A 10,597-nucleotide genomic window follows, 5' to 3' on the forward strand; every position below is an offset into this window, starting at 1 on the left:
AAAACTATTTCCATGACTTGGAAGTCATAATTTTATTTATATTCTTAATGAAAAATTTTATGTCTCACACTAAGTTTTTAAACTTCCATTCTGAGCCTAGTTTCTAATAAAATTTATTTGAGAGAGAAATATATCTGGGAAGAGATGAATAAAAATTTTGGATTAAAGAGATGTCATCCTGAATTTTCTATAATTTGGTATGTTCTTCATTAAGACATGAATAACTATATTTATTAAGAGTACTTAACATAGTTATATGAGGCTTGTAGAAATATATGTATTACTATTAAGTGTCTACTTTTAAACAAATTGGTTTGAAAGGGAAACTCCATGAGCGTAGAGAGAAAAGACAATTTTATTAGATAGAGTTCATCATAAAATGCTGCAGTACGATTTATTTTGTGATGTGAATGTTACTTATTTATTTCTCTGAAGAAAAGTATTATTTGGATTCACACCAAGATATTATGATTTGGTAGTCTATTTTTCAACACAAAATATTTTAGGAAGAAATTCTTTGAAGATTGAGAGAAACAAATTTTTTTATTGAAAGGTGCTCAACCTGATTTTCTACTGAGAAAATTGTATTGTGATGTAAATGTCACTAAAATGAAGATTCACTAAGTGATATGATTTAGGGATGGAACTGAGCATTATTTAAATTTTTTAGTGTATTTCAATACTCAAAAGGATTCAGAGATAAACTCTTTATGAATTGAGAGATATCCTATTTTAATCAAGGGAAGCTCATGCTCTATTCTGCAGTAAAGTAAAAGATGTGGCATGATAAGACACATCATCAGATTCCTAATTATGGAGACATTTTTTTGAAGGCTCATTTAAAAAGATTTTATAGTGTGCCATGAGTATGGTTTATTATAGTAAAACTTCAGAGAGATGTAATATAGAGTTGGCGAGATATGACACTCTATATGAAGAGTTTTCGATCTAGGAATAATTGAAAGAATAAGAAACACAATGCCTATAAAAGCATCTTGATTTCTTCAAAATGAAGAGATACATAGAGAGACTTGGTGGTAGCAAAGAAACACTAAAGATCAATGAGATGATCAAATTTGTAATATTTGAAATGATGAGATGAAGAAGAGAATTTCTTCACTGTGTGAGACAGAGAGAATCCAAGTGCCGAAGAGATGGACGCTTCATGACATGTGAAACCGATGACCAATATATTCTTCATCTGTTGCACGTTCTTTCCAAGATCACAAAAGCTTGTCAAACAAGTAAAAATAATGAATCAAGAAAGCCTAGGTACTACACTACCTGGTTTTGAGGTATAAAATATATCCCACATTACATGGTAAGGTCATCTAGGGAAAGATAATTCAATAACTTTTTATTTTATGTTTAATATGTTTTAGTTATATTTTGGCTAATTGTTTTATAAATATGTATGGAGTGTATGGATATTAAGTGATGGGTGCTAACAAATTTGAAAAAGCCGATTTATGAATACCTTATGTTTTAGTGACTCCTTGTGCTAGAGTATGAACTACTTAAGGTAATAATACACATAGAGATGTTATTTGATCAAGGGCTTTGAGCCCTAAGGATGAAACACGAAAGATATGTGTAGCTCATTCAAATATGTAAGCGCGAAGGGAGTGTTCTGATGAAACTCAGTCTTAGTGACCATCATCCCAATAATTTCTATAAGATGATGTATTACATATGATGATGATCTCTTGATAAAGTCTCCATATTTGCGAAAAAGGAAATATTTTGTCAATGCTTTAATAGACATTCTTTAGTCGTGGTTTATTTTAGATAAAGTTAAAAGATGGTATTTATGATTTGTTTTTGTGTCCACGAACTTGACTTGGTAAGAAATTAAAAGTAAATGTGGTAAAATGATTTATGAGGCTAAGCATATATTTTTAAATTAAAATTGGATGATTTGAGAAAAACCTAAGTCAATGAATATGGTTTGAGAAAACCACATAATCTTGCAAGGTCTACTAAGTCTTTATGAAAATCATTTTAAACTGTTATAGTATTATATAATTATTGCTTGTGAATGCATATATATATATATATATATATATATATATATATATATATATATATATATATATATATATATATATATATATATATATATATATATATATATATACTAAGTCAATATATTTTTTTATTCAAGAGAAAAACATTGTGTCTTAAAGGTATTTATAAAAGTGAGAGAAAAACTATCATGCACTGTTTTTTTAAATACTTATATACCTTGACCCATGTTTCTAGTTATTTAAAATTGTCGATTACCTAAGACCTTGAACCATATGGAATATTGTAGGAAGGTCTTCTTGCTAGGCTTTCTTGATACATGTTGTGTTGATTAGATAACTTCGTTTATATGAATTTACTACTAAGACGATTAGTGTGGTTGAACCTTTGTGGTTCAGGAAGGTTTTGCATATTGTGAAACCAACAGGTAGTGAATTACATATTGCATGAAACTTGCTATGCTACCTCATGATATAGGCATAATTGAGTAGGAGCTGCTATAGTCCCATGTTTCTTTTAGCAGATTGGATATTCAGATATACAGATGCAAGCTATCTTACAGATCCAAATGATATAAATTCTACATCTAGATATTTGTTCATGCTTGGAGGGGGTACAGTTTCTTGGAAATCAAAGAAACAAGATATGGTGAAATTGTCTACCATGGAATAAGAGTACGTGACGTGTTGTTTGGCGGTCAAGGAGGCCGTATGGATTAAAAAAAAATTTCATCGACTTGGCTTTCATCCCGTGCGTTGTGATGCAGTAAGGATTTTCTGCGAAAGCACGACGGCGATATGCGTGTCAAAAGAGCCACAATTCCATAAGAACTCGAAGCATATAATATTATATCTCTATCATTTGAGGAATGAGGTGAGATTGAGAAAAATCCAAATAAACTAAATATTTAAATGGGAGCACCTGCTAGTATTTAATAGTCCAACTGGAACAACAAACTATAGTGTTATTCACCCATGGAACCCTGATGTGTAGCACTGGTTGTATGGCTACAGAAGGGAACAGCTTGTTTGAAGAACTCCTTTGAGCTCATGAACATACAACCCCATGCGATGATGATACATAATAATCTTCTGTAATAACTCGTCCATGATTCGTGATGCGATATGAAAGATGGACTACGACTACTTTAAGGATGAGATCCGAGCAGCAAAGACAAAAAAAAGACGTTGCCTCCATAAGTCCTTTTGTGAAAGGATTAATGGCGAAAGCCATAATTAATGTATTGAGAGAGAATAAGTGGAAGTCCTTGAGAGAGAAATTGTAATTGGAAGAGAGAGATGGGGATGAGAGAAAGTGAGGAAGAGAGAATGTAAAGCCTTCAAAGGGCAAGTACGAGATGTTGGGTGAATATGGTCATTAAAGGCCTTATGAGTGATTGTAAAATGAAATGATGTAGTGGAACATGAACTCAGTGGGAGTGTGGTCCCTTGTGAACCATACTAAGCAAATGATGTTAACTGATACCAGATTGTGCTTGACAGTCTAGGCCAGTTGGTTGGAAAACTCCCCTGTTACTTGGGTATAGAGTATAAATCGATAAGGGTTCTAATGGGTCATCCCTTGATGAGGTCGGAATATGCTCAGATGAGTGAGCCGAGGGACTGTGTGATCCTTGTGTATGATGGTGGGCTTCAGAGACGGGAGCCAAAGCCTCATCTATGCACTATCACATGACATACATATTAACAGACCATTTCGGGAAAGCAAGCAACCTTTCAAGGTGAAGCGTATGCATGTGCGATAGATACCCCTATGCGTCATAGGAGTTGTGGTCACATCAGGTCTAGGTGACATTGACCCGTCTTTAAGAGAGAACTTGAAATCCACAAACTAGGATTGCGACCCCTTGGCTCATTGGCTAGATTTGGTGATCCACTAATGAGCTTCTGCATTGATTGTGGGTCATGAGAAACACTGGGTCGGTTTGATAAAGCAAGTGTGGTCCGTAGTCCACAGTTGAAATTGGCGTGCCCCAGTGTTTGATTGATTTAATTCCTAGACCATATGGATCATTTTCCCATCTAATAAATTTAATTATGTTTGTTTTATGATATATATGATTTTAGAATTATTATTTGAATTTTTTTAGATCTCTGGATATTTTATTTATCGAATTTGGATTTATAAAATCAGAGAGATTGATTTTACATTGATTTAAATATTTAAATAAATTCTAAAATTATTTTATTGACTTTTAAAATTATTTCAAATTGCATGGGGGCCCATTGTGTACATTGGTCCACCATGGCCTAGATGGTGGGGCCCATGAGATCCTCTCATGGGTGGTACGCCCCACCCATTTAGAAGCTTTTTATTTTTGTGATAAGTGATTTTGGCTTGTAGGTCAAATTGCTACGTGTTTTGGAAATGTACTAACTTGAAGAAGCTTTGAATGAATTTTTGGAATACAAAAGAAGGCTTGTGCATTATTTATGTATGTTTAATATTATATTTGTAATTATTTAATTTAATTTCTATTGATGGGAAAATGGTTTAGGAAATGACGATAAATGTTATAGCACCTTTCATAATATTGATGGCCTATCTATGGAGTAGATGGCTCAAATCTCTCACCCCACAAGTCACCCAAGATCAATGGTTCATATTCAATCTCACAAAAAGAGGTAAGCCAAAAAAAACCCTAATCTTGTTCAAAGGCTATAAAAAAGGATTGTCTCTACGCAAAATCTCTACACCTTATCTTTCTATCTCTCAGATAATAAAGATTTTCTCTCCCATGAAAGCCCAAAAGGGGCACGCCCACTCTCTCATCTTTGATCTCTCTCTCTCACACATTGTAAAAAAGGGCTAAGGGTTTAGGCTATGGGGTTCTTCTCTCCCTCATCTCTTAACTATAGATTTGTAGCTAAGGGTTTTTTAAGGTGTAGCAAAAAGAGAATCCATCTCTCTCAAACTAGGTTGCTAAGGGAATTCACCTAGGGCTTGAGTTTGTGATCAAAGGTGTTCATGTTTTATTAGTGTGGCTTGTCCTAAACTTGCTTTCCTGGTTAAGATTAAAAGTTGATCATTGATCCCACGTCATTGGATGGTGGTGACTCGGTGTGGGGTGTAATAAACCTGGTTGAGGTAATTTATAACGCTCTCCTTTTGTTTATTGTCATATTTAATTATATTGTCTTTATATTCCCAAACATAAGAATTGTGGATATTTTCATTTGTTTAAAGAACATTGGTTTAATGACATCAAGGTTTTTAAGATCTTGGATTTGTTAGTTTTATTTTCTTTGAAGCAAGAGTTATTTTAATAAAACTACTTGTAAGTGATCTTTGTCAAAAGAAAAAAAAAAGAAAAGAAAATGAGTGAAACGAAGAAAAACAAAAAAACTATAGTCCTCGACACGATCGCATTAGTCTTTCTTTCAATGTATCCGTTTGTTCAACATATATTTTGTGTTCATATAAAGGTTTGGCTGTGGAAATCATATGAGTATTCGAATTTGTATGATAAAAAGGGCTGCAAAAGAGCCAAACCTGACCAGGCCATTCCCCAGCACGAAATGTTTTGGCGTTGCTTGGGGCTTGAAAATTATGGATGTAGGCATGGACTAAGCCCAGCTTGAGTACAAGAGTTGCAACTCGATCCCGATCTGACCTGCCCAAATGATCAGGCTAAGCTCAAGTCATGGTAGGCTAAGCTGGTCCTCATCCATCTTAAAAATAATTTTGTTCTGCAAGGTCAACCCAGAATCCTGAGGGCCGGGCCATTTGGCAGCCCTAGTGAGAAGCTTTCAAAATTCTTAAGTCAAAACATTGTTGTCAAATTGTAATTATAGTTTGAGTCCTAAGATGGTTTCTTGTAGCAAATGGAGAAATTTTTTCTTGGAACAAGGCAACCCCTTCGGGTACGATATTCCCACCCCTTTGCAACTTCCATGAGTGGAGGAGATGCTGATTCAAACCAAAGGTCCATGATGAGCAATAAAAACCTCCATCTCTCGAAAACGTAGTTCATTAGAGTGGGTCGAGATGTATATCATGCTTTGTCGGAGAGTAGTAGTATAATGTTTAACGAGAAAATTATTTTGAGAAGCTTGGAGAAACTATCATTTGAAGGACTTGGGTTAGGATTTTTAGCTGCCTCGGATCTGCCTTAGGCTTTTGGGCCGGGTTTAGATATGGGCCAGGATTTAGGCCACATGTTTAGGCCCGCTGACTGGGCATAAGCCAGGCTTGGTAGCCCAAAGTATTTTTTGTTGGGTTTATGTAGCCTTTAAAAGCCTTATGAGTGTGTAAAATATTTACTATAGTGGAACATAAACTCAGTGGGAGTGTGGTCCCTCAAAGACCATACTAAGCAAATGATATTTGCAGATAACGGACTGTGCTTGACGATCTAGGCCAGTCGATTGGAAAACCCAAGGTACCTGGGCATAAAAAATAAACCGAGAAAGGTTTTCGGGTTAGCCCTTGATGCGGTCAGAACTTATGCCTAGATGAGTGAGCCGATGGACTGTGTGATCCTTGTGTGTGATGGTAGGCCTACAAAGACGGAGGCCAAAATCTCATCCATGTTCCATCACACGGTCTGCATATAGATAGATCGTTCGATAAAGCTTCATATCTACCTTTGGGTGAAGCATATGCATGTGCAAGATAGCCCTATACGCCATAGAGCTGTAATCGCATCAGATCGTGATGACCTTGACTTGTCTCTAGGAGAGGACCTGTAATCCACATACTGGGATTACGACTCCTTGACTCATCGATCAGACTTTGATGACTCGCAAATGAGCCCCTGCTTGGACTGTGGGTCATAGGAAATACTAGGTCGGTTCGATAAAGCAAGTGTGGTCAGTCGTTCACAGTTGAAGGTGGAGTACCCCGTGATCGTTGATTGAATTCTTGAACCATATGAATCCACTTCCCATCATATTAATTTAATTGTGTTGATCTTATTATTAAATTATTTTAGATTTATTATTTGAATTTTTGTAAATCATTTGATATTTTATTTCTTATTTTTGGACTTATAAAAATGAAGTTATTAATTTACAAAGTTATAATGTTTTAAAATTCATTTGTTTAAAATATTTATTAAAAAATACATGGGGGCCCATAGTGCACATGGGCCCACCATGTGGGTATTAGGTGGGGCCCCACATACCATACATGAGTGGCACGCCCCACCCTTGAATACCTTATCTTGTTTTGTCTTCAAGTTTGTTAAAAATGGTAACTACATCTTGTAGCATGTCGTCAAATGTTGATAAGGAAATATTGACCATATCTTATCTTAATTATTGAAGGAATAGCTTGACTTGATATTATTGAAATATTCTTATGGAAAATATGAGATGGAATATGCAATTTATGAATGCACCGTATCTTTAATGGATTTAATTTATTTAAATATATTGATGGGAAAATGGTTTAAAAAAAGGGGGATAATGGTTCATGCACCTTCCATAATGTTGATAGCCCATCTGTGGATTGGATGGCTCAGATCTCTCACCCCACAAGTCACCTTGATCAACGGTTCATATTCAATTTTAAGAAAGAGGCAAACTATGAAAACCCTAGACCTAAATTTCACTATAAATAGGGGTGCTCTCCCCCATCTCAACACACCTCTCTCTCCCACAAACTCTCTCTCTATCTTCCCTAGGGGCTAAGCCCCTCCCTCTCCCTAGTCTCTTAGTTTCTCTCTCTACTCTCTCTTTCCTAAAAAAGACCCTAAGGGACACGCCCAACATAGAGATTCCCTCTCTCTCTCTCACTCATGATCTAATCTAAGGGTTGAGAAAATTAGGGTTTGAGCTTAATTATTTTGGAATTAGGGTTTTGTAGAGATTTAAGGGTGGTTACCTAATTTGGCCGAAATTAGCTTTCCCGGTTCAAGATTGATAGAGATTTCCTTTCTCTCTCATGATCTAATATAAAGGTTGAGAAAATTAGGGTTTGAGCCTAAGTATTTTGGAGTTAGGGTTTTGTAGAGATTTAAAGGTGGTTACCTAGTTTGGCCGAAATTAGCTTTCCCGGCTCGAGATTGAAGCTAGACCGCTGATCCCACGTCATTGGATGTGGTGACGCGGTGTGGGGTGTAAAAAGCCCGATTGAGGTAATCTCCGGCATCTTTTCTTTTAATTGTTTGTTCTTTTATTTTATATTCTCAAGCACAGTATTAGGTTGTATGAATGTCATCAAGTAGTTGAGATTTACTTTATTGATGTGTTATTTATTTTTGGAATTTCTATTGTTTGTAATAAGACCACTTGTGTATGATCTTGTTGCCAAAATTATAAAGGGTGATTATTATTTTTAAAAAAAAAAAAATTGTATTTCCCCAACATAAGATTACATAGGTCTTTCTTTCATTTTTTGGCTAGGCTTGGGATGATCCCGGGTCCAAATTTTTTCTATATGAGAAAAAAATTTGTCTATATTTATGTAAGGCTCAGTCCAATTTTAAGGTAGGTCCGGTTCAGGCCTCATCATGACAAATTTGGGCCGGACCCAAAACTTATTTTCCACCCCAGGCGTATCTTACATGGTTTCAAGCGGGGCTTGGGCCTGGGCAGGCCAGGCCAGCCCGTTAATCGCGATAACAAGGGGCATGAGGCAGATTTAATCTTTTGGAGTCGATGCCATGTTAGTGTCGTAATGCTGTGTTTAGATAAGCCACTGTTGCATTATAGATGCCATACAGAATTAATTTACAGAAGAAACCATGCGGCCAGTAAACCCGTCGACACGCCGAATGTTTCACAATATGATGAAGGGAATCTTGTTATTTTCATAAATTTGCCAAAAAGAAAAAGGCTTCAAGCCTTATTCGAGACGAACACAATTATAAGTGTGCATATTCCATGTTTAATGAATTATCATAATTCATGCCGCTCGTAAAACCCGGCGAATGTACCATGACTTACCATAATTACATTCTCAAGCTTCAGAAAATTTCAGAAGGAGGATGGTGCATGCACTTCTCATTTGTTTGTTTAGGAGCATTCTACCTTACTGCAACACTGCAAACAGTAGACCAAGGTTTTAATGGATGAGCAAATCTCTATCTGATACTTAAGATGTTTGTACAAGCACAGATTAAATCTTCAAATAAATCAAAGGTTTAGCTTCTATATATGTTTCACCATTCTACCTTTGCGTATCTATTGAGTATTAAAAAGTTCTAAATAAACAAAAAAACCGCATTTTTTAAGAATTGAGAAAATAAAAAGCACATATGCCAAATGTGAACATGAATGGGGCACAGTGTTTAAATTTTTCCCTGCGTAAAAGTGAGAAAAGGTGAGCCTAATGTCAGCACACGAGACACTCAGTCAGAGTTTGTTGTATGATGGATAAGAAGGCATTCATCGTAATTAGAAAGTCTCACACACTTGGAAGTAGGAGCTTTGGAATAACCGAACCACACGAGGTACACGCTAAAGAGAGAGAGAGAGTGTGTTTTCAAGACGAGAGAAAATTGTGTGTTAGCTTTATTACAATAGAGAGTTTAGAAACGAGTACGAGGGTTTTATACAGTATTTGCAAATCCAACTCGGAACTAGGCACAAGCGGATTCGATTTTTATCAATTTTGGTAGTATGTTTGGGTATTTTTTAAAAAATAATTATAAAAATAAGAGATTTATTTGTAATATTTTTTTAAAATGTTGATAATCATTTAGGAAAATATTAGAAAGTATTTTGGTCATGAATAATTATTTTTATTTTTATCTTTTAAAAAAATAAAATAAAATACCCCGACGCAAATCGATTTTTCAAAAACCATTTTTTTCACTAAGTTTCAACTTAATTTGGATGCGATTTACTTTATCAAGATTGAAATATACTTTACATTTTTTTTTTTGGATATTTTGGTATTTTTTAACTCTTTTTTAACCTTATAAATGCTCCCCATGGGAGCCTACTATGCCTTTACTCCCTCATGAAAAATATCTATTTAGAGCGATTATTTCCTTCTAAAATTTCAGAAACCACATAAAAACTACCACATGATTATCCCCAAAAGAAAATTTTGAATTTTGAGCCCTTAGTTCTAGCTCTTAAAAATTTAACGGTTTCTTTCTTATCTTAAGGCATTATTTTTGCTATTATATAGAAGTTTACTTTTTTAAAAAAACATTATTGACATTAGTTCATGGGTTGTAGGGATTGCATCCCCAAAAATTAAGATCTAAAAAGTCGTCCTAATACCCGAGAGTAAATGAACAGTACACTCCTGCAGGAGTAAGAAATCTTTTGGAGAGATATAGAGCGGATGAGAGTTAAAGAGTGAAGAGTGCTTATTTTTATGGCAAAAGTTTATATAGAGCCGAGGCCTAAAAAGAGTTAAAGAGTGAAGAGTGCTTATTTTTATGGCAAAAGTTTATATAGAGCCGAGGCTCTAAACAATCAAATTAGAGCCTACCTAAAAAAATTTTTTAGAAGAGGTTGTTTTGATATCCAAATATCCTCAAATTGATCATCTAAACAATCAAATTAGAGCCTACCTAAAAATTTTTTTTAGAAGAGGTTGTTTTGATATCCAAATATCCTCAAATTGATCATCTCGATATCAAGATGCAGGG

This window comes from Amborella trichopoda, chromosome 2, assembly GCF_054954075.1.
Source record: "Amborella trichopoda isolate Santa Cruz 75 chromosome 2, AtrichopodaSantaCruz75HAP2 v2.0, whole genome shotgun sequence".
Classification (NCBI taxonomy): Eukaryota; Viridiplantae; Streptophyta; class Magnoliopsida; order Amborellales; family Amborellaceae; genus Amborella; species Amborella trichopoda.